The following is a 24,393-nucleotide window of genomic DNA, read 5'->3' as shown; positions in this document are numbered from 1 at the left end:
CTTGGTACAGATGTATGCGCTATGGATGAAAATTCACTTCCAATCGGCTTTTAAAACGCTCAATGTGGAAGTTAATAGCTAGTAATTTGTACTCAATTTAAAGGTGAGGGAAGGGCAGTTCTTCCTGTTTTGAAATCAACACATTAAGACACGGGTGTGTTTTTTTTATATTTAATATCTGCCGACCAAGTACTTCTTAAAGGGAATTATTCGTGAAAGCATCAGCACACCCCGGATATTTCTGTTTCACAATAATTATTGCAAAGGTGCAAGGACATGCTTTAACAGGTCCTGACAGGGCAGGTACTGAGTTGACTTGCCAAACTTGATTCCCCCTGTCTGTTTGTTTGATTTACATTTGTACTCAAAATACAAAGTGTTATCTTTGTAGAAAGACTACTAAATATAATTCAAACTGGTGGAACAAAATCAAACATGACATGTGTACACAAGTACAGCTGTGTTGTTTTGAAGTGTTCCACATTTACGTTGTAGATCCGTATTTCTTCAATTTGCCTTGCTAACCATATACAGTAGTTTGTCAGTTTGGCCAGTTTTGAAGGTTCCAAATTATGTGCTAGCCAAAGTAGCAGGGAACAGCCAGAGTACATAGAGTTTTTTTTTATTTATTTTGTAAACGCATCAAGATCAGTTATTGTAAGGAAACAGCAAAATCTTGATGGTCCGTACACTGTATGGGAATTGATCCTACATAGCAGACTAAAAAGTATACAGTATTAGTAAAATCCTACAAACCAGAGTTATTTATGCTGCACAAATGGTAGATAGTGGTCAGAAAAAAAAAGTGGTTTATTTGTAATAATCATGATAATGCTTAGGCTAAGTATTGATTTAAAACTTCAGATTCTAAAACCTCCTGACAGCCTCTGTATTTAGAGCAGGAATAAATTATGTTTACCCTGAATAGGACTGGAGTTAATGTCAAGTCCCATGAAATTTAATGAAACCAGTACCATTTGGTTTGCTGGCAGCCTCACAGCTCATGGGATCTGATCATGAGAACTTATAGAATATGGTTTGCTTTAAATATCATTGCTTATAGTTTTCTATGTGTGTGCATGTGTGTGTGCATACTTGTGTTTTTTAAACATGTCCAGGTTTTGACTACAGGGGCCTCAAATGTATTCCTTCTGTTTTATCAGAAATTGTGTGTGGTAACAGTACACCTTCGTGAAACTTGGATTATATTACAGAGCTTCCCAAAACATCATTGTTTGAAAGGCCTGTAGGTGCAATTTAACCCAGTTTAATCTTTTCCAGATAACAAAATATTTGGAAGTCACAGTCACAGTAACAATTGTTGCTTTAATTGTGAATTGTTTGTAAATGGTTCCAAAATGTTAAACGGGGGGGGGGGGGGGGGGGAGCAAAGTTCAGGGATTTGTTGGGCGGCTCTCTAATCACTTTTACCATACATGTTGAGTCCTGGGACGCAGTCCAGCTTGGGTTACATGTAGCATGTGAGTTGGTTGGCTCAGCTTTGTCTTAAGAGATAAGAAGACTACTTCAACAACAACAGAAACAAGGGCTTTAGACAACAGCAATGCCCGCCACCTGTTAATTAGAAAATAACTGTCATAGTCAAAATAATATTACACATTTGGATGACTCAAGGTCAGTGACAGATCTGAGGGACAAACACAGTATCTCCCGGTCTTTATTCTATTTCCTGATATTCTCTGTTGAAGGTTTGAGTCGCCAGCATTTTCACTACATAGCAATTTCTGTTAGAAACATGAATAAACAGCTAAAAGAAAAGAGCAATTTAATTCTGTTTTAGGTTTGAGTTTTTTTTAACTATGCCCACCAATTATAGTAATATGTACAGTCTCCTGGTATTTGCTAGTAATTGCACTTTTTCTTCAAGCGATTTAGAACAAGTGTGCCAAACCTAATTTTGATGTCACTTTGAAGTGGTCCAAATTTTCCATTGCAGTCTACCCTGCCAGTAGGCAGGTCGTATTAACAACATTAGGTTATGTACACCTCACAGGTGGGTGAGAGATCAGTCTTGCCAGGGGAACCTTTATAGCAGAGCTGATGTTATTGTCTGCTGTAAAGTCTAGCTAAGCCTTAGCAGTCTTTGAACTTGAGGGAAGAGTATTAAGAGATCATGGTTTCTTTGAAAGTAGAAATTGGTGAGCAATTGATAATTTTGCTTCTTGACAGGACACGCAAAGGTGGGTTATGGTGGCCATCTGTTTCTTTTTACCATATTTTCTAGCTCCGATATAAAACAAGAAAATACATGATGTTGTTGTTGTTGTTGTTGTATTTGTTTGCATTAAATTGTCATGTCTGTAGGCATTACAAAAAAGAAAAAAAGAAAACGTGCTAGGAGGGGTTGGCAGAGGGGGCTGTATTGGCAACAGTTATTTATTTAAAAAATTTCTCGAGTTTAAACTGCAGAGTAAGCGTCTGGCTCTTGCTTGAATAACTGCTACTGGAACTGAGATTTGTGTGGCTGGAAGCCATGTGTCGGCCAAAAAATACTGGGAATATGTTTTGTATGTATGTATATGTGTGTGTATGTGTGTGTGTATATATATATATATATATATATATATATATATATATATATATATATATATATATATATAATTCTCCTTCTCCTCACAGCCCTGCAAATGTACCTCAATCCTGGCCTGAGTACCCCTGGCCACTTAGCCCTGGGTCCTGGGTCCTGAGACTGACAATTGTAGTGAACACTGTTATGGGCCAGACCACCAATCTTTTAAAACTGTTAAATGAGACAGACTTAAACAAAGTCCTCCTGAAATACATGTTGATTAATGCTGACCTGAGATGAGATAGAACTGGATATATATAGAGGCCCCAAACTCTTAACAAGTACATCCCTTTTTTTCCTTGGCTTTTCAAAGAGCCATTTTCATACGGAAGGTGCGTCTTGATAAACAAGCTCCTAAATTCACTTCCTATAAAGCCTTTGGGGCTTGCATATTTCCTGTACTAGAGTTTGTTTGTGATGAAGGTCACTGGACCAGGGCCCAGCCTACAGCATCAAACATGACTGGTGGTGACACAAATAAGTCTTGCTCTGATTTATTTTTATTTATTTTTCCGAATTGTATGGATAGTGTAGCTAAATGCTGCTCGGTGGAGGGGAAACATTAAGGATGTGGTCACTAAAATGACATGATCTACTGTTGTTGAATTAAACAAATATTAAACTGTTGTTGTCTGTGGTAGCTGTACAAAGGGAGAGGCAATGTGGGGTTACAATGTTTATGTAAACTGTATCCACAGCACAGTATTTAGCTAGAAGAGGAAGTAATTATGATTTTTTTTTTCTTCCTTTCAGAAACGTTACTTACGTGGGCACTTGTTGTTTTCTGACTTGTTTTTGCCATGGACTAGACTGATTTTTGCACACAAAAAGTACCACACCTATATGCAAATAACCTGTTTGCTCATTGTCTTGAGACTTTTATTACATTTTGTTATCCTATCCCATCTGTGTCCAAACTTTTTCCACAGGCAACTTACTGGGTATTGTGTAAAGGTAGCGTGGGTCGTTCTTGGATGAATGTTCTTGCTGGAAAGTGGATAAGGAACTGTGGAGTAAGGCAAGTTATTTGACACCTCCTGCAACTTGAAATTAACACAAAAGAATAACAAATCTCCATCAACAAAAGTTAATCTATAGTATACTTAGTTTATATCCAGCTCTGGCAAATTGTATTTTGTTTTGTTGTAACCACACACACTTGTACAGTATGTGTATTTCGGGTTGTACCCGTAGTTACATATAAATAAAAGTAGGGACTTGTATTAAATAAATAGCCTGCATGGATTATTTAAGATATCATGCATAATTTTATATTATTGAGTTGCTTTTTGCATCAAAGCAACTGGACTGTGGAAAAATATTTTTAATTTCTACCATCTTGGGGAAGGCAATGAATGAATCATACAAAATTGCGTTAAAAACACTGTTTTGTACACAAGGTGTATTGTGTTGTATTTAACAAACCTAATTTTCCATTCATCACTGTGCATTGTACATGGCTAATATGGGAAAACACATTGCCATTAGCTTAGAATTATCTACAGGTGCAGCATCATGCAGTATCATGCAGTGTTAAACCAGGTGCCTGATGATTTATGCTGCTGTATTGGAGCATTTCAAAGCATGGGTTGTCTCTTGTTAGAACAGGATGCTCCTGGACTCATTAGCCCTTTTAATTATCAGAAAAGAGGTTGTACCTGGGGAGTGTATTTAGGGATCTTTTCTCTGCCATAGAGTAGTTTTGTAATTGAAACATAAATTGAAACTCTTTATTTATGTAGGATTAATTAAAACCAGTAGAATACTGTAACTGCCAAACAGTAAAAAATTGTATTGTGTATGTGTAGTATTATACATGTAAAAATATGGTGTTAGTTATCGAAAACTAGAATAGGATAGTATACTGTTTATTCAGTATAATAGTTTAAATAAGATTGTTGTACAGTATGCATCTCAGTATGGAGAGTCTTGATGTCTGTCTGTCTATAGCCTGCATCAGCCTGGGGGGGGGGGGGGGGTCATTGTGAACTAATTAGTAGTTTCTGTTTCTTGTCTACCAGTATCATCCCCTCCCATACCTACTTCAGTTGGATGGTTATACAGTTTAATTGGGATACAATATTTTCAAATGATGAACGGAGATCGCTTTTCACAGTAGCACAGTGCTGTGAGTACCTGATTACTCTGTGACTTGCGTAAATTGCGTAAACCACGTTAAACTCTTGAAGGAGCTGGGGTCTCCTGTGGTTTCTCAGGCTGCTGTTGCAAAGAAAGTTGGCATTTCAACATCGCCTTATGATATGATGCGATTTAATTGACTTGTATTTTAAATTACGTGTTTAATATTTAATCATAATGTGATGTAATTTCATTTTTTTTCTTTACATTTAAAAATAAAAAGTGGGACTAAGGTCGTTTTAATGCCTCGCGTTTAATTGGGACAGCCACTTATTTGGGATATTTTTACTTCTCCCGAGGCGTAGCGTCGACTATTTGTCAAGAGCTGAAATTATCTGTTTTCATTGTGTAGTTTTAAAGTCAAAGATTTAACAATAGAGTTGCTTTTAGGCTTGCATTCCTAAGACTACTTCATCGTTATAACACTACCTTTAGAATTACCCAGTGCCTAAAGACTTGTTTATAGTTTCGTTATACAGTGTGATTTTAAAGTTAGTAGGGTATGGTATTAAAAATATTCATGCGAGAAGAGTAAAACCAGATACAAGGATTAACCACACGCCAGTGGTCAATGATCTTGTGACCATAATTGTGACAAAACTTAGTTTACTAACATGAAATTCAACAAATACAGATTTTTTTCAAAATAAGACATTTTGTCTGTTGTGTAGAGGATTTAAATGAAGTCCTTGTTGTTTTAGTCCTCTTGTGTTATTCAGTACAGTACCTTGTGTGAGGCTTCAAAAGAGGAGCAGCTGTCTGTTAAATACAATACCAGCAATTGTAAAATGTATGAAGCTTATTTTAGGGAATTGGTTTCACAGCTTTTTCCCATCTGGACTCAATACCTTATCGTGTTTAGTTTTTTGGGGATTTTATTTTTCTTGCCCGTTCTCAAGCCTCCTGTGCTCATCTGTCCGAGGTCTGGTTTAAGTCAGTTTTGATGACTGAAAGGAGCGGTGTGTTATTGATGTGCTGCCTGGTGGTGCTGTGAGGGGGCTGGGATCATGGCGGCTAATTAATGGGGTACTGAAACCCTGATCTGGGGGAGTTGCAACAGGGATATCATCAGCTTCCACACAGCAGGGGATATGTACCCAATTGGGGAATGGTATCGGGAGGTCCCAGCTCCAGAGCATAATTCAAATCTGTAAAGATCTGAGATCCAGAGCCAAAGATATTTATACAATTCAGGCATTCTTGAGAATTGGGACAAAACTCGTCCAGCCATACCATATTATGTTATTTAATGTAAAAATTACATTAGAAATTGGAAAATGTGGTCAAGTCTTTACCCTAAGTGACATGCATATATGTTTACAACTGATCAAGTTATTCTGGAAATATGTTACAATTTTTCACTATTCAACTTTTGTGTCTCCCAAGAAATCCCCTGTACAAAACAACAGACCTCAAAACAAGGTATTTCAAAAAAGGGTTAAAAATTGTAAAATCTCTCAAAAAGTTATAATTACTGAAAGTTAGGCTTGTTAAAAACATGGCCAAAGTAATGTGTGACATTGAATCAAATTTATGCTTAAGCAAGGCCTCCAACAAAAAGTGTACAGGGTTTGTGTCAACTCCGTCAGTTTTTTTTAAAAAAAGGTTATATATCAGGAATATTCATAGACAGCTATGTTCTTAGGACCCCATTCACACTTCCTGTTGCCACTGAGTGCAAAAGCCCTGCACATGGTCTGGTAAGCGTTAACATTTTTTTGATAATTTCAACAAAATATAATGATTTCATCATGGTCACAACCATAAGCTGTCAACTCAGCCATAACCATTAAGATTTGATATTGATTTATGAACAAAATATGTTTATTTTGATTAGGTTGTAGTACCAGTTAGCAGACTGAAAAAAATCAAAACGGTTGCTCCTGTTCTGCTTTGTTAAGAGGTAAAATGTGTTTTGTCAACTCCGTCAGATGTCAACTCCGTCAGATTTTTTTGTCTGACGGAGTTGACTGCTATACTGATGGAGTTGACCAACACATTATTTTCCTCTAATATCAACTGTCATCAGCAAAAAGGTTACAAACAAAACATGTAATAGAAGGGAATAAGAATAATTTACATTATTCATGTAAAGTCTTACTGTTAGAACACCCTTATTGTTTTCATGCACAATTTGATATACGTACCATGAACCATGTACCGTGACTAGGGCCACGGAAAATTCACGAATGACAATAAAAAAAATATATACATTTCACGGAAGTGCCATTTTATTTAAAAAAAAAAAAAAAAAAAAAAAAAGTTGCCTACAATTAATAGCGCATCAAAGAAAGTCACCGAGGTTGAAACATTTAATGGTAGCTACTGAGTCAACATTTACATTGTAACGTTTAAAACAATCTTTTAAAATGCAACAAACAAGGGTCATTTAAATGTGTTGGCTGAAAAAAGTAACAAGCAGACAAAACAAGATTAAAACAAAACAAAATGACAAATTCGGCAACATTGTCGAGTTTTGTGAACGTTTAAAATTAGGCGATGTTCATACAGTAATTAAACGGACTGTGTTGTACAGCGTTATGCTGACTTTGAAAAACAAAATGTTAAAAACAGGGTTAAGTGCAAGTGACATGTGTATGTGTTTTTCTTCACACACACTAAATTGTATATGAAGTTTTAAAACCACATAACATCGTGCTACTTGAGCGAATCAGCCTATACAAAATAATCTGATGAACAAGAACAGGAAAAACAAGAAGAAATCGTATGCGACTTTTTATCCATCTAGCGTGCTGTGCACAAACACACACACTCGCACACTCGCACACTCTCACACACACACACACACACACACACACTCAACAATGATCTGGCCTTTAAGTAGAAAACTAGTTATTTGTTGAAGGCCAGCATCGTGGTTTGTCTTTGTGGTGTAAAAACCTGTCCATATGCTGAAACTGCTTGTTCTGCATCCACGGAGTTTGGTGGACTTGACAAAAAGCAGCGTGCAATTGTTGCCATGTTTGGGAATCTGATTTCAGACCTCACCCAGAAATCAACAATATTGACATTTTTGTCACTTTCAGCGGCATGGTGCTTGTAAGATTCAATTTCATCTCTACAGCTTGTGAAATCAGGGATTGCATCTCGTGGCAAATATGTGACATCCAAGACGGACACCATGATAAATATAAGATCTATTATTAGTTGTAGTTTTATTATTGTTGCAGACATTTCTATGTAGTTGTCTATGGTTTCTACATGATAAAAGCTGGTGAAGAGTAATGTAACAAAACAGCTTTTCACGGTAGGCAGTCAAATACATGATTTCCTGTGAAATCGTGAATTTTCCGTGGCCCTAACCATGACCATCAAAATATTGGATAATAAGAAAGCAATACCATTCAGAAATCCAAGCGTCTCATTTTGGGCAAAATTTGCCACAAATCAACCTCCACACTGGTGTTTACTACACTAACACAGAGAAAGCAGGATTCTGCACAGTCACAGAGTCAAAAAACAAGATGCAGCAGCAATCTGGGCATATTTTGAGCCAGTATTGAAAGATATTTGGGCGAAACATCAAGTCCAGCTGAATTTAGGATCAGTGAGGCCACAGTTGATTCAAAGTCAAAAGAACATGCATCTGCCAACCAAGAGAGAACAAGTCATTTGGAGCTACTGATGGAGGAGCTTCTGGAGTCAGAGGAGGGCCCAGAGGGAACAACAACTAAGATCACAGCTGGCAGCATTGAGTATGGAGACTTGTTGGCAGTCGTGTATGACGATCACTGGTGGTTAGCAAAAGCAATCGCTGTAGATGCAGAAGAAAATGATGAGAAGGTGGAATTTCTGCATCCCCATGGTCCTAACCCCCATTTCAACCTAAATATGGGAGGAAAGACCTCTCTTTCGGCCCAGTCTCCGACATCCTTGTCAAACTGATGGGAAATGCCTCGCCGCTTCTATCAAGCAGTACAAGGGAAATCTACAGCATTTCTCTAGAGGCCATGGACTTCATTGAAGACTAACATATCGATCATCTCCTGCCCAGTCATTAACTTTCCTTTTGTGACTTTGAGCAATATCCTATTTAGTGTTTTTGGGCTGCTACTAGAGAGACAATGATAGCATCTGAATCTTATGACTGAGCAGTATCTCACTAAACTAAAACTACTTTTTAGGGGTTCAGTCTTTTTCAATATGTTCTATATATGAAGCAGAGTTTATTTTCTGGCATGTAGTTGCTGTTCTTAAGCATACATGCTAAAGTCAATCTCATCAAACTCCAAGTTTCACGGTGTTCCAGTGTATTCAGAGCATGTGTTGTGCTAAACTGTAGTTCATATCTAGCAAAAAAATAGTTATTTTGTGTTGTCAGACTCAATAAAGTCACTATGATTCTTTGAGATTAAAATGAATTTGCTAGATCATTTAAATTAAAAGGTCACCATGTTTTGGTAATAGTGGTCATAAGACATATTTTATATAAGAAGTTCTAGTGTTCAGAATGTGTTTTCAGAGATGTTAGTCATGTTTAAATGGTTTTGATGTGTATCGAGATGAACTGTTATGATACATTTAATTATCTAGTTCTCATTCTGCAGTTATAAGGATCAAATGTTTTGATCAATAAAATGACTTATTAGAAATTATAAGTTGCAGATTTTTCCTGAATCAAAGTAATTATCATTGAAAAATGAATTTGAATTTGAGAAGAGAAAGTTATGTGCATTGTTGGGTAGCTTGTTCATGTGCTCTGATGTCAACTCCGTCAGATAGATGTCAACTCCGTCAGATTGATTTTTTAATGAATAATATGGAAAATACATTAAGATTTTTCCCAGAAACAGGGTTGTTATACAATATACTTGTTATTTAACACCCAGTGCTTTTCCTTTGTTTTTAAAGATATTTTTTTGTCATTTATCTAAAAAGAGAGTAGGATTTCAACAATTGGTGATGGAGCATTTCATGTAAGTATAGGTATAACAATAAATGTGTATAGCGCACTTTTATCACATATTTCCAAACACATTAACCAGAATCAAAGATTTAAATCCCTCAAACTTCTCTTAGGTTGTTTATATCAGAATAAAATGTTGTTTGATAGTGTCTGACGGAGTTGACCAAATTTTGGTCCTCAATTACAAAAAGAGCTTTTCACAAAAAAATGCAAGTCAGGAGGTTGTTCCTTCTACTCAATTGGCAGTTCATACTCTTGTCTACCAAAAAAGCAGTTTATCATTTACATTTCTGCAGTCCAATTTTAGCACAAGTAGAGTCACTTCAACTGACGACTTAAACTACCAGCTGTGAAAATGCATATTTACGTGTTCCTGCAAATGCAGTACTGTATGTTTAAATGATCTGACAGCATAGTTTATTTGGAGATGTTCTGAATGGAATCTACAGGGTCACTGCATGGTTAGATAAGAATCAAACTCCTGACCACCAGTGTTCAGTTGCTTTTATCTTGCTGATGTTCACAGACATGAAGCCACCAGATGTGCACGTTTCTTTTTGCAGCCAGTTTTCTGTAATAGCCATGTGTACAGTGCTTTGTACGTATTCCTAAGGAAACAAAGTTTATAAGGGAAACTTTTTACAATTGCCTTTTCAATCCCCTGTTTATTGCTTTTTTTTGCATAAGGAAGCTGTATTTAGGCCTGCAGGCTGGTTTCCATGGATACAAGGAGTTTGCAGCTTGATATTTAGTCATTTTATTGGTGCCCAAGAGCAAGACTTGTTTGACGAAGCAGGACATTCTTATCCATGGCATCTAGCATGCAGAATTTGTATTTTTGAGTAATTAGCATCTATTTGCCACAGCCTACTGGAACTGGCGGTTATCTTAATTAACAGTGAAATGCTGGTGTCCCTCTATTCCTATTACACTGCTGGAGTTGGGTAGTCAGACTATTTTTAACCCTTTGCACCAGAGTCCTTTTTTACTATCACCACAAACAGTACATGGAACTGAGTACTGAAAATGAGTTCTGTAAAAAAAATAAAAATAAAAAATAAAGGTGTTCTAGGCAATGGGTCACTCAAGCTACAAGTCTAGTTAAGTCATCCCAAGAGAGACAATGTTTTAATAATGGCAAAACATTTGAGGGTAAACCATATCAACGAAATTGTTAAAAGTATTCTGTATCAATATAATTGCTCAAAAGGTACGTAATTTTAGCTCTTGCCTTTGATTTCTGTAGGTTTTACCTTTATTGCTCTGTTACGACCACTCTCGGGGACTGAGTAAAATGGTCTTTATTGAAGGTGATTGTCTCCAAATTGAAAGGGACTGGCAGAGAGTGGTCTGAATAATTAGAGAGTCACTTGGAGGGAGTTTACTGGAGTGGAAAATGAAAATCTGAATGAAAATATGTTACAAACAAACAGTGACCTGACTATTTTTAGCACTGCTCACACTTACTCTGAATGACCTGCTGATACAATATAATGGCTACAAACAGGGACAGTCCAGATTGTTCAGAACATTTGGTATAGAGAGCATATGGATGATTCACAACTGAGCTTGCTGTAGACCAGGTTCCATGTTTGTAGTTAGGATGGGGCATTGAAATACAGTTGCAGTGTGAATTAGTCATTTAATCTGAACAGCATGCTGTTTAAATAACTGTGTGTTGTGGTGCCTTCATTGAGGTTGGAGTAAGGGACACCACCTGTCCCTGATTTTCTGCTACTGTCCTAAAATGCTCAATGAAAAATCTCTTGAACACAGCAAAGGTTTGTTATCCTGACACTTGCAGTTTCTCTCTCTTCAGAACACTTCATCCAGTTGCAGGGATACCTGGCATGTCCGTTTCTCAGAGTCCACATTAGCTTGTGGTGAAAGATTAGACTAAGATCCACTCACCAGAATTTTTACAATAAGTGATCCATGATCCACATACTGTATGTAGACTATAGTAACTGATTCTTGATTGGCTGAGATATATTGGGCTCCACTCACCCAGTTTTGATTTAGGTTCTGTTATTTTAGACAAGTGGAAACTTACTTTTGGATTGACTCTGACTCGTATTTTGTTTTATTTGTATCCTTGGCAGTGTATTATGTCAATGACATATCTTGTTTTGTTTTGTTTTTGATTATTACAAAGTTTGCAGTGGAGCAAAAGCTTAGTAAATTAGGCCCAGTATTGATTAGGTTTTGTCAGGAAGTAGTAGTACACTCATCACATTTCTTGCTTTGGATTCATAGCTCCATTGAAGGGAAGGGGCAACAAGCAATATCTCCTCCATTTTAATTCTGTTCAGGGGCCTGAAGACAAGCAGTACCAGGAGGGAAAAAAAGAACTTCATCATTACAAAAAAAGAAAGAAAAACTACACCACCCAGCTATGCAACCATTTAACTTGTCCCAGATGTTTCTTCTACAGTATCATGCTAGTAATGAAGGGGGGGGAGGTAACACAGTGCTGAGGAAACACAATTGAAAACATTTGGAGGGAGCCTTTAAAGACCTCCTTCTTTGTGCCTTGCAGAAAGAAAGTAAGGCCTGAAATTCATTTCTGTGATATCAAACGAATTGCCTATGTATAGATTTTGTCCATTTTTAGTAATGTGCTGTCTCTTCCCTTTAGACTCAACTTCTGTTACTACCGCATACCCTCATGCAGGTTTATCTGTGGAAATGGAAAGCAAGGGTTGATGGATGTTTTGGTGTGATTTTTTTGGGGGGGGAGGGGGTGGGAGGGCAGGCACTAATTACAAAAATATTTAAGCACAGTAAACTTACTTTGGGGTGGTGTTAGGCTCTCAATCTGCACTTGCTGTTTTGGAAGAGCAGCAGAGTCTGCTCAGCATAGTTTTTGTAGGTGCATGCGTGTGTATTTTAAACATGTCCAGGTTTTGACTCTACAGGGGCCTCAAATATATTCCTTCTGTTTTAGCAGAAACTGTGTGTGGTAACAGTACACCTTTGTGATACTGGGATTATATTACAGAGCTTCCCAAAACATCATTGTTTGAAAGGCCTGTAGGTGCAATTTAATCCAGTTTAATCCTTTCCAGATAACAAAATATTTGGAAGTCACAATTACAGTAACAATTGTTGCTTTAATTGTGAATTGTTTGTAAATGGTTCCAAAATGTTAAACGGGGGGGGGGGGGGGGGAGCAAAGTTCAGGGATTTGTTGGGCGGCTCTCTAATCACTTTTACCATACATGTTGAGTCCTGGGACGCAGTCCAGCTTGGGTTACATGTAGCATGTGAGTTGGTTGGCTCAGCTTTGTCTTAAGAGATAAGAAGACTACTTCAACAACAACAGAAACAAGGGCTTTAGACAACAGCAATGCCTGCCACCTGTTAATTAGAAAATAACTGTCATCGTCAAAATAATATTACACATTTGGATGACTCAAGGTCAGTGACAGATCTGAGGGACAAACACAGTATCTCCCGGTCTTTATTCTATTTCCTGATATTCTCTGTTGAAGGTTTGAGTCGCCAGCATTTTCACTACATAGCAATTTCTGTTAGAAACATGAATAAACAGCTAAAAGAAAAGAGCAATTTAATTCTGTTTTAGGTTTGAGTTTTTTTTAACTATGCCCACCAATTATAGTAATGTGTACAGTCTCCTGGTATTTGCTAGTAATTGCACTTTTTTTTCAAACGATTTAGAACAAGTGTGCCAAGCCTAATTTTGATGTCACTTTGAAGTGGTCCAAATGTTCCATTGCAGTCTACCCTGCCAGTAGGCAGGTCGTATTAATAACATTAGGTTATGTACACCTCACAGGTGGGTGAGAGATCAGTCTTGCCAGGGGAACCTTTATAGCAGAGCTGATGTTATTGTCTGCTGTAAAGTCTAGCTAAGCCTTAGCAGTCTTTGAACTTGAGGGAAGAGTATTAAGAGATCATGGTTTCTTTGAAAGTAGAAATTGGTGAGCAATTGATAATTTTGCTTCTTGACAGGACACGCAAAGGTGGGTTATGGTGGCCATCTGTTTCTTTTTACCATATTTTCTAGCTCCGATATAAAACAAGAAAATACATGATGTTGTTGTTGTTGTTGTTGTCACAACAACTTGCATATCTATGAGAAGTGCTCCCTGTGTTGTATTTGTTTGCAGTAAATTGTCATGTCTGTAGGCATTACAAAAAAGAAAAAAAGAAAACATGTGCTAGGAGGGGTTGGCAGAGGGGGCTGTATTGGCAACAGTTATTTATTTAAAACATTTCTTGAGTTTAAACTGCAGAGTAAGCGTCTGGCTCTTGCTTGGATAACTGCTACTGAAACTGAGATTTTTGTGGCTGGAAGCCATGTGTCGGCCAAAAAATACTGGGAATATGTTTTGCAAAGGATTGCCCATTTTACAATTTTATTGCTTACTGTTTTGAGCTTTATCATTCATAACAAGGCATTTTTTCAGTTGGTGGCGAAACATTGGTGGTTTCAACTGGCATAGAAAAGTTCTTCTTTACAAGCAGCACCCCTCCCTTGCCTTAGTAATGCAGAGAATTACACTCCTTCAGAAGCACACAGTTCATTCTCCTAATTAAATTCAACTGCTTTTAAAGGATTGGAGTGGGAGCCCCGTGCTTGTATCATTTGAATTTAATGAGTGAATTGTATTACATGGTTTTATCTTGAGAAATGTACGTGGATGCTAACTTTGTAATTAAAATAACTTGACTGCAGTTGCTTTGCTGAATACCAAGTCTGACTGGCAAGCGGTTACGCTAATCAAAGTATTTCTGTGCTGGCGTCTCAAACCCATGAAATAATGTTATATGTAGCCAGATTGTACATGCTATTCCTCAGTACTTATTCAGCATTTTGAAACGGGAGATGCCCACAATTCACAAATTTCTATGAATTTGATTTCCTTCAACAATTATATTCTTGTATGTAAAGATGTAAAGCTTTATAGAACATCCATAACTTTTGGATTATAATATATATATATATATATATATATATATATATATATATATATATATATATATATATATATATATATATATAAAATGTGTATATATATATATATATATATATATATATGTATAGGGCTTCTGTTTTTCTGTTTTTATTAATTGTATTTTTCTCTACTTTATTTTTAGCTATTTTCGGGTTTTATGTAAATCGTTTTTTTCTGGGCTTTTACTGTATGAAATTAGTGTTTTCGGTTACTTTCCAAAATGCTTGATTATTTTTTTTCTGTCAAAATATGTATAGTGACTCGACAGTACTTGCCCACTTAAGTTGTACCTTCTTTCCTTTGCTGTCTTCCACAATGAAATCCCTATGGTCACGGGCACATTCTTCTGGGGTTTTTGTGTGTAGGCATTTTTTTTACATTTCACCACAATTCTGTTTTAAGTCCTCCGTGTCTTAACTGTAATACAGCTTTAAATCCTCCATCCTGATTTGTAATCTTGTTTTAAATCTTGCAAGCAGAGTCTCCAATACAAATGTAGGAATGTGCTGTCACTCAGTAGTTGGGGTGGGTTTAAAGTCTTCAGAACGAATCAATGATAGATACAAGTCAGGAAGGCGGGACAGCAGCACTGGGAAATGTATTTATTATTATTTTTGTAGTAGGTTTTATTTTTTTATGGGAAAAGGTTAAAGTCAACGTGAATAGATTAACCATTCCCACAGTTTTTCCAGTGTTTTCCGGTGTTTATTGGCTATCCACCAATTTCATTTTTTTTTTGTATCGGGGGTGTTTTATTGTGTTTTATCGCTTAAAACCAAAAATCAATACATACAGTGCTACCCCGTTATAATGCGGTTGTCAGGGACTGGGATTAGGAGCATTATTTGTGTTTCACCTTATAACGAATATTGGCATTTTTGTTCCCAAAATGATATTGTAGCGTACGGTGGAAAATGAAGGAGGGAGACACAATTTGCAGGTACTCGAAACCTCTGTTTATCAGGACGATTATTCCCGGCCACACCAAAAACAACAAATAGCCTTGCACTCTCACAGCAGCACATTCACACGGCAGCTTTTGTCATTTGACAAACAAATCTGCAGAGCTGTTGGTAACATTCCTTGTACTGTATCATTGTGTCATGTTTTAACAGGTGGATAGCAACAACATGCATGAAAACCACTAAATCCAATAAGTATAAATTTTTGAGAATAACTAATAAATAAACGGATTAAGTACGTTTTTATGGATAAGAATTTGCGTTCACTGAGGGACAGTTGCCTGGCCATGTGGACAATGGCAAACTGAAGCCCAAGGAGTAGCTGCAAGGGTAGAGATGGCTGAGGTGGAGGCTTGCACAAAAAACAAATGAAATAAACAGAGGACATCTCCATCAGGACATCTCGCGGTTTCATAGCCAGTAAGGTTGTGGAGGGTTTTCCCTCCTCCCACACTTTTAGTTTCTAAATCAAGAATGGTTAGTCTAGGTCTCCTCCAGCTGGTAGAAATTCCATTGACTTGTATACCTGTAGTAATGTAAGAATGTGAAAAAGGGCCTGTTCACAGCTGAGTCAACAGAGGGTGAGGGCTTCCTTTTAAATACACAACCTTCTGCACTGCAGATCTCTTTGTACTATTGGGCTGTTTTGCCATCTTCTCTCAAACATGCATTCACAGTGTTCAGATGTGGCATATTAATTTCACTGATAAGACCCATCAAACTTTACAACTGGGGAAGAGCCTGAAAGCTGTTTTTTTTTTAGCAACAGGCCTTGGTGCCTGTCCTCCTGAGAGTAAGTATAATAGTTATTTTTACCCAAATATTGAACCACCTACAGTATTGACTTCAGTATTGAGGATGTTTTTGTTTCATTTTAATCAGATCTTGGTTGTGTGAAATACATAGTTTAAACAACAAAAAAAGGGTATCAGTTCTTTTTGAACCCCCTCATTTGTCTGTGTGATTTGGCAGGGAATGGCAGTGTCACAGTTGTAACTGCGGCCCTCGCATTCCATAGCTGCCTGTTGGCCTGTCCCTGTTGAGCTGTCTGTAGGAATTCCATGTGTCGGAGACTGCCTCGGCTTGATCACGTGACAGAGTAGGGGAACCCTGTGACTGATATCTCCATTCTAGCACAGCAAGGGGTGAAGGTATTATTATCCTTGCAGCACTTGGAAGAACCATATAACCTTATTGACTTTTTAGTGTGTTGCATTTGAATTTGTTTCCTGCAGATTTGTGAAGCAATGCAGTGAAAGAAAATATACATGTTAACCCAAAAGGGGATATTCCTACAGCACCTCTGTGGCAGGATGGCTCGCAGTGGTGAGGTGTGGTGACGTCACGGACCAGGAAGTAACTGAACCAAAACAATGAATGGGCTGGTGAAACTGAACGCAACGGCGTTCAGCTGATTTTTATTAACTAAATAAACAAAACAAACGATTTGAACAAAACAACCAAAAACAAAAGGGCACGAGGGCCAAACGAATAAACAGACAAACAAGTAAGTGTCATGCTGGCTAATCCAGCACGTTTTAGCAATTGTTAATTTCTGTCCCCTCTCTATCTCCCCATACCTCCTCTCTGTACACCCAACAACACGGACAGCTGCAGGTTCTTATACTCTGGCCGAGGGGTTAACTAGCTGTTAATTATCTTTATTACCCCTCGGCCACAGTCTCCACGCGTTTGGCAAGGATGCATGACTGTCAGCTAGTTAAATAATCAGTAGCTGATCAGCCACGCATCCTCACAGATTTTTAAATTATAAATATAAAAAACAATACCAAAAGACGCGGTGCTTTTATCCGCGCTGCAAACAAATACAAATAATAATAAATAGGGGCGGGACACTCTGCCACAACCTCACAGGACTATTCTATAAATAACGATATATTTGCCATTTTTATTCCTTTGGAAAATCCCCCACCATCCAACTTTCACAAGGCTTCACACCTTGGCCCCTTTCCTAAGGGGGTGGGGGCACACCTACCTAATAATACCACCACATACAGTACAGTGATGAAGGCACAAACGTTGCACTTACAACATTATTTCTTATAGGTTTTAGCTATACTTTGAATAAGCGTTCTTAGATTCTTAACTGACCTGAGGTAGAAGAGCTGCTCCTTTAGATCAGTGGAAGAGCTCAACAGCAGTTTTTAGTGACACAAAACACTGATGTCTCACTAGCTGTACCTTTACTTTTGGAACAAGTTGCTTTATGAACTCTTATTTTGACAAGTTCAAGCTTTACAGCTGATCCTCTATTCAGGCTTGAGTTCAACTTTGATATTAATAGCTCTCTTAGCAGTCTTTCTGTCAGATTAAAATACAAGAAACTTTTGGCATTACCTTTCTGAATATCTCTTGGTGGAAAAAGGTAAAAGGGATGTGGAAGGTGTCCCTCCTAAAATTAAACTCTACAATACCCCTGATTTCTATAAATAAAACGGTTGGACACAATTATTTGTTAGGCAACAGCATACACCTGTGAGTTCTTCAAGTGTAATTTGGGAATGGTCATGTGCGTTCAGGCAAGGATTGCGTGTGTGTGGGTTTGTGGCCGTTTTAAACACCATAAACCAAATAAGTTTCATCATTTAGCTGCCAGACTTCCCAAGGACAGCATTCCATCTGGCTACCTTCAAAACGACCATCTTTATTCTTTGATCAGAGTGTTCACAATTACTCACCCAGCCGAGTTAAGAACAGCGCTGCATTCTGCCAAGATATGAGAGCGAGTATACTGTCAAGAATTGCTAAGTTACTGTATAAACCGCAATTGTTTTAGGACAGCAAATACTGATGCCGGCATAAGAAAAAAACCTGTTCATTCTTTGCTATGTGTTACAGTACACTAGAGTACTTTAATGTTTGGTCTAGACTAGAGCAAAAGGATACAAGGTGGTGGTGGGTTTGAATCACACTTTAGCCAGTAAGATCATTTTGTGGCCTTGGGCAGGAAACCATTTACTTGTCGATCGGTCCCACCCAGTTGTCAAACTTTGTAGACCCAGGGTTCCTCTGGAAACTGTTTTAATGTCCAATGTGAACCCTTTTCTACAAAACGTAATTGTTAATGTATTGTTATGAAATACCTCATTAGTTAATTTTTTATTTTTATGATGTATAAGAACCTGCCTTAAAAGATTGCTCACTTCACCTCTGCTGCTAGCCCCAGCTTGTTTGCTGTTGCCAAGGCCTCCCACTGTAGAGCACCCTGCTGCCTCAGAGAAGAGAGATGACTCAAAAGCACTGCTGGATTGTCCAGATGCAGTGTGCCCTGCGGGTCACATTTTAGTTGCACTGTTCTATCCAGATTTCCTTTCCACTACTGGCACTCCTACAGAACAAGAAAAGGAACCTGCATAAGGTTCAGTCTTGGCTGCAGTATTGGCATCAAAACAAAAACCAACACAATATAAATGTACAATGCAACTAGTGTTAATTTACACCCACTACAGCTGTTGTTTTATTCCCAGTCATTGACGTGCAACATAAAATGCAAACCTAATGTCTACAGTTTTATTTTTAAATCCTAATTGTAACCATTTTAAATGCACATGTATTTATTAAATCATTTTAAGCTAACTATATTTAAGAAGCTGTCTTCATGGTCTTCCTCATCCTCCTCTGCCTCTCCTTCTCCAAAGAAGAGAGAGTCACCGATCCAAGAGATCAGTGGACTCCAAACAGCTGGAGAAACTCTGGGCAGCTGTTTCCCATCAGAGAACATTGCTTGCAGAGCAGCTACATGAGCTACAAGCACAGACTGGCAGCAGTATGATGTGATGTCCCATCGCCGCCTCTGAGGAGGATGGCGAACAAGAGCTGACATTCCCCTCTGAGGAGGTGGAGTCAGACAGCACACCCCTTGTGGTTATCCCTTTGAGAAGTACGAACATACTGGTACGTTCACTGCTCTCTGGTCCCTAGGGAGTACGAACGTACCGGTACGTTCTGCAACTTTAAACTTGAATTACTGAGCCTACAAAACCCCTGATCACATGATGTTGTAACACTAGGTTTCTGTAACACCTTTTATTGGTCTCTTGCGCCCTCTGCCAGATATTGACTGAATTACATACAATAAACCATCACAAAAATGTCTGCGGTGTCTGTACACTGGCGAAAATTGCTCAGTAAGAAAGAAGTATTAGAAATAATACTGAATTCAGATTCCGATTTAAATTCAAATACATACAATTCTTCCACTGAATCGCATGTCATTGAGTGTGTCAGTGAAGACATAAGCAAAGAATATTTACCATCAGCATCAAGTGACAGGCGTCCAGCAAAGAGGCGGCACCAAGCTTTGTGTGTTGCTCCATGCTTCAAGGAGTATCATACGCTGAAGCGTTAGACACTCTCACTCCCTCCGCCAAACCTGTTTACCCGGATATGATTTATTCATGTTGCGCTCTCTCACCCTTTTTTTTTTTTGTTAGGACGTGTTTTTTGTGGTTGTTCAACCATGTTGTTTATTGCATACATATTTTTTTATTTTTTAGTCAAAACTTTTTTCTGTGACTAAATAAAAAAAAAAAATTTTTTAAGTTTTATTTATTTACGGTAAAAATTATGTGTCTGTATTTTGTCAGTATTCATTACATACATACAAACCATATAGCTTTCAGCTTATTTGTACGCTGTACTCCTAATAATCAAGCGCATGCAGAAGACCTCACTCCCATAGGACCGGTGTCCCAGGAAAAAAGTAGATCAGGAAAAAAAGTTGATCAAGCTCTAGAATTTAAAGGGGAGGTTCCATTGTTTCTAATGTAAACGAGCCTAGGCTAGGAAATATGTAGATCGAGCCAGGAAATAAGTAGATCAAATATTAATGAACAATAAATAATTTTAAATTAATGTTGTAAGTATAATTTATATCAATTAGTAGATCGGATTTATTCGGCAGTATGATGCTAGATAAGATGATGTGAATATCGCTTTAGATCTGATATATTAGCCTAACAAAATGCATAATTTAAAATTACATTTGTACGTATAATTTACATTAACATGTACATCAGATATATTCGACAGTATTACGCTAGATAAGGGAATGTAAATATCGCTGTAATATATATTAGCAGCAAATAAATAATTTAAAATGAATTGTATGATTGTAAGTATAATTTATATCAATTAGTAGATCGGATTTATTCGGCAGTATGCTGCCAGATAAGATGATGTGAATATCGCTTTAGATCCGATATATTAGCCTAACAAAAATGCATAATTTAAAATGACTTTTGTACGTATAATTTACATTTAACATGTAGATCGGATATATTCGACAATATTACGCTAGATAAGGGAATGTGAATATCGCTGTAATATATATTAGCAGCAAATAAATAATTTAAAATGAATATGTAAATTTACATTTCTGATTGTGTAACAAACGTTAACTAGCAAAATGTGTTACGTATTGACGTTATTTTGCATTTCTGGAGGTGTTTTTGTTTTGGGAAGCACTACAGTATGGACAGCAGGTAAGTACAGGTAGTGTTTCAAAGAAATACTTACAGATCGATTATGCAGTAACGCTAGCGGAGTAGCAAGTTATTACAAATTGCGCCTTTTTTTTAGGCGGGTATACACGAATATGAATGTATTTTAAAATGAACTGTACAGTGTAATGTAAAGCAGATGTGGTGTTAAATGTAAATGCATTTGTATTTAAATGTAATCTTCTGAACTATTTGCACATGACTATTCTAAACACATATTCCCATTTGTATTTAAAGCTTCAAATTATTACTAAAACTGCATCTTTGTGTATACTGCAATCAGAGACATGCACGCAAATCTCATTAATAATACTAATAAAATACTAACTATATAAAGGCATTAGGATAATAGGAGAATAAGCGCTGCTGCCTCAGCTCCAGGGTCTTGGGTTCGATTCCGGCCTCAGGGGTCTGTCTGTTTGGAGTTTGCATGTTCTCCCTGTGTTCACATTTTTTTTTTTTTTTTTTTTTACATAGTACAAATCTTATCCCTTATTAATACTACTGCAAGGAATACAATTGTCACGTTTACGAAGAATATGGCATTTATGTTAATGTATTGTGCGCAAACAACATGAGAGATTTTTTTTTAATTCCCAACCTGAGTACACGACACAATTCCTTTCTAAAAAAAAAAAAAACAACTTTCGTCTGGCTATTTGTGGTTAATTTTCTCCACCCTATCCCAATTTAAAAACCACAACCCTAAACCTAGAACCTTTTTTAAGTAAACATAAGACATGCAGACAAATCAAGGTACTGTATATACTTGGTTTTGCTACGTCTAAACTGTAGTAAAGTTACAGCTATACTAATATTAAAATGTAAAAATACGACCTTGTCATACTAATATGATGGATGCAGCATGTCATCAGATTATATTACTGAAACATTTTAATTTTGATTAAAGATTGACAACATTTTGACGTGTAAAATAATGTAATATATAAATAAATCTCCGCGATCACACATAAACTACATCTGATTGACAACGATGTTATTGAAACATAAAAAGACAGGGATTTAAAACATTTTACCGTATAAAGGGCGTCGATCACACATTTTAAAAGTTCATACGAAAAGACAGTGGCACAAACACGCACCAATATACACAGTCTAGTAAATAAAACGGCCAGATAAAAAATAAAAAGCCATGAAGTGAACCTACCCTTTAATCAAACTGTAGCCCCGCCTTACTTTTGTCTATTTTTGCCTTACTGCGCTTGCGCGGTCAACTTTTTTCCTGGAAAACTTATTTCCTACGACACCGGCAGTGCATTTTAGAACTCACTACTCAAAGGGTTAAGCTCTCCCTGCCAGCAGAGCTTTTGCCACTGATTAAGAAGGCCACTGTGGTTTTGCAGGTGCCCTGGCCTATAGATGAGACGAGACAGTCCATTTTTGATGAGCCTGCTGCCTCTTCCATGTGCACCCGGATTTTCTTTTCGAGGTACAATCCTCCTGGAGTCACGCGGCTACAGCTCCAGCTGTTTCCCGCTCAATGGATGCTCTATACAGCCTGCATGACAAGGAGAAGCTGGGTTTGGCTCAATTTCCACCAGTAGAGGCTTCAGTCGCCGCACTGGTACAGGCGCCTAAACTAGTGCTCCCAACCAAGGATGTTAGCTGCCCTAACAAAGTGTCGGGTCTCCGAAGTGATTCTAAAGCGTGCTTACTCAGCCGGTGCATTCCCGCACAGCTGGGTAAATACAAGAGCATACTGATATCCTACCAGTCCTGTTTGTTATATTCACTTTCAGTGATTTATACACCCTCACCACAGCAGATAGAGGAGCTGCATTTGGTGAACAAAAACCTGCTCCGTGTCTCAAAATTAAACGCAAGTTATTATCATAAATATCAACCTTAAATCGAGACTTCCAACATCTCGAGGTAAACATATCATTTTGAGGGCATTCTTGCAAAGCATTAACATAAGCATATTTGCGTCTGACTTGCAGCTGATTCTCTGATTTCCCTCTGTAGAAATCACATTGCTCATAATTTTGACTTTTTTAGTTTTAGTTCCCTTTTAAAAAAAACGACTGTTTCAGAAATATCATCATCTCAAACGTTTTGAAACGCGATAAAAATTTGTGGTAAAAATGTAATCAAAATATTAATTTCGAAAATACACATTTAAATGTATCATATAGTAACTGAAGATGACATACCATGTGCATTTTTTTGGCAAGTTGAGTTTATTCATCATGTGACTTCACTCACGTGTCTCTGCTGAAACTCAACATGGCAGCTGCACAAACAAAGAAAAAAAAATGCAGTGTTTCAGTAAAAGACAAGGCTAAAAAAAAAATCTGATTAGCTATATGAGTTTTGCTGTCATTCCATTGATCATGTAGGAGTCAGTACCATTAAAAGATCATTTGTGGTGTAGTCGACCCAGAAAAGCACTGGTACTTTTTTCAATAGGCAGAACCTTGACTTAAGAGTTAACTTAAGAATCTTTAACTTTTTTTATGAAAACTGTACATGTAGTGTAATGCTTTTGATTTCAAACACTTCAGGGAAAGCAGAGAAAAAAAAAGTCTGAGATTTGACCCTGGACACACAGAGTTCTGGAAAGTTGCAAGTAAGCAGCACAGTCCAGGACACAGTAGGGTGCCTTCTCTGCCTGTACCTTTGCAAGCAGCTAAGCCCACTTTTGGCCGGAGGAACGACACTTCTTGATGTAATGATCCTCTGGCCTGGTTCCCAAGATGCCTGAAGTGCCGCTGTCCTTGGTGGAAGTAATTTTGCCTTTTGAAGTGCTTTCCAGAGCTGTCAATTACTGCTCCACAACTCCCCAGAGGAGAGAATAAGCACACTTTCAGATGTGCAGAGGCCAGCCCAATGCAAGTCTGCTTCTCTCTGGAATGTGCTTGTTTATTTAATTTTATCTGGCTAAGCACTGGTATTTCACCTGGCAGGCAGCCCTATAGACAGCAGCTGTGTAAGCACAGGGAGTGGTGCTGTTGTGGTGCCATTTCAGAACATTTCCAATTACTTTTCTTTTTTGTGTGTTTCACAGTACTTTAAGAGTCACTGTCTACTTTTTATTTGTTTATTTTTGTGTGTAGAAATTAAATATATGTAGAACTTTAAACTGTAGTTGCCTTTTTGGAATCGTTTTTTGTTTTTGTTTTGCTTTACATTTTGTTACTATATATTTGTACCTATTTTCAGAATTTAGACAAAAACAGTTACAATTTTAAGTGTGTACTATGGTTATGAAAACGAAGTCTAGAAATGCTGTAATTATTTTTAGTGTAAT

The 24,393-nt window shown here is 37.5% G+C and overlaps 1 protein-coding gene across 1 annotated transcript in view; it reads left to right on the top strand.

Moving 5' to 3' along the window:
- Positions 1–24,393, top strand: part of LOC117394271 (partitioning defective 6 homolog gamma-like) — a 58,081-nt gene that overhangs the window by 30,874 nt on the left and 2,814 nt on the right. The gene's annotated exons all lie outside the window — the stretch shown is intronic.

This window comes from Acipenser ruthenus, chromosome 3 (genome assembly GCF_902713425.1).
Source record: "Acipenser ruthenus chromosome 3, fAciRut3.2 maternal haplotype, whole genome shotgun sequence".
Lineage (NCBI taxonomy): Eukaryota > Metazoa > Chordata > Actinopteri > Acipenseriformes > Acipenseridae > Acipenser > Acipenser ruthenus.
Note: the sequence above shows the minus strand (reverse complement) of the source record. Positions and strands in the feature narration are given on the sequence as shown.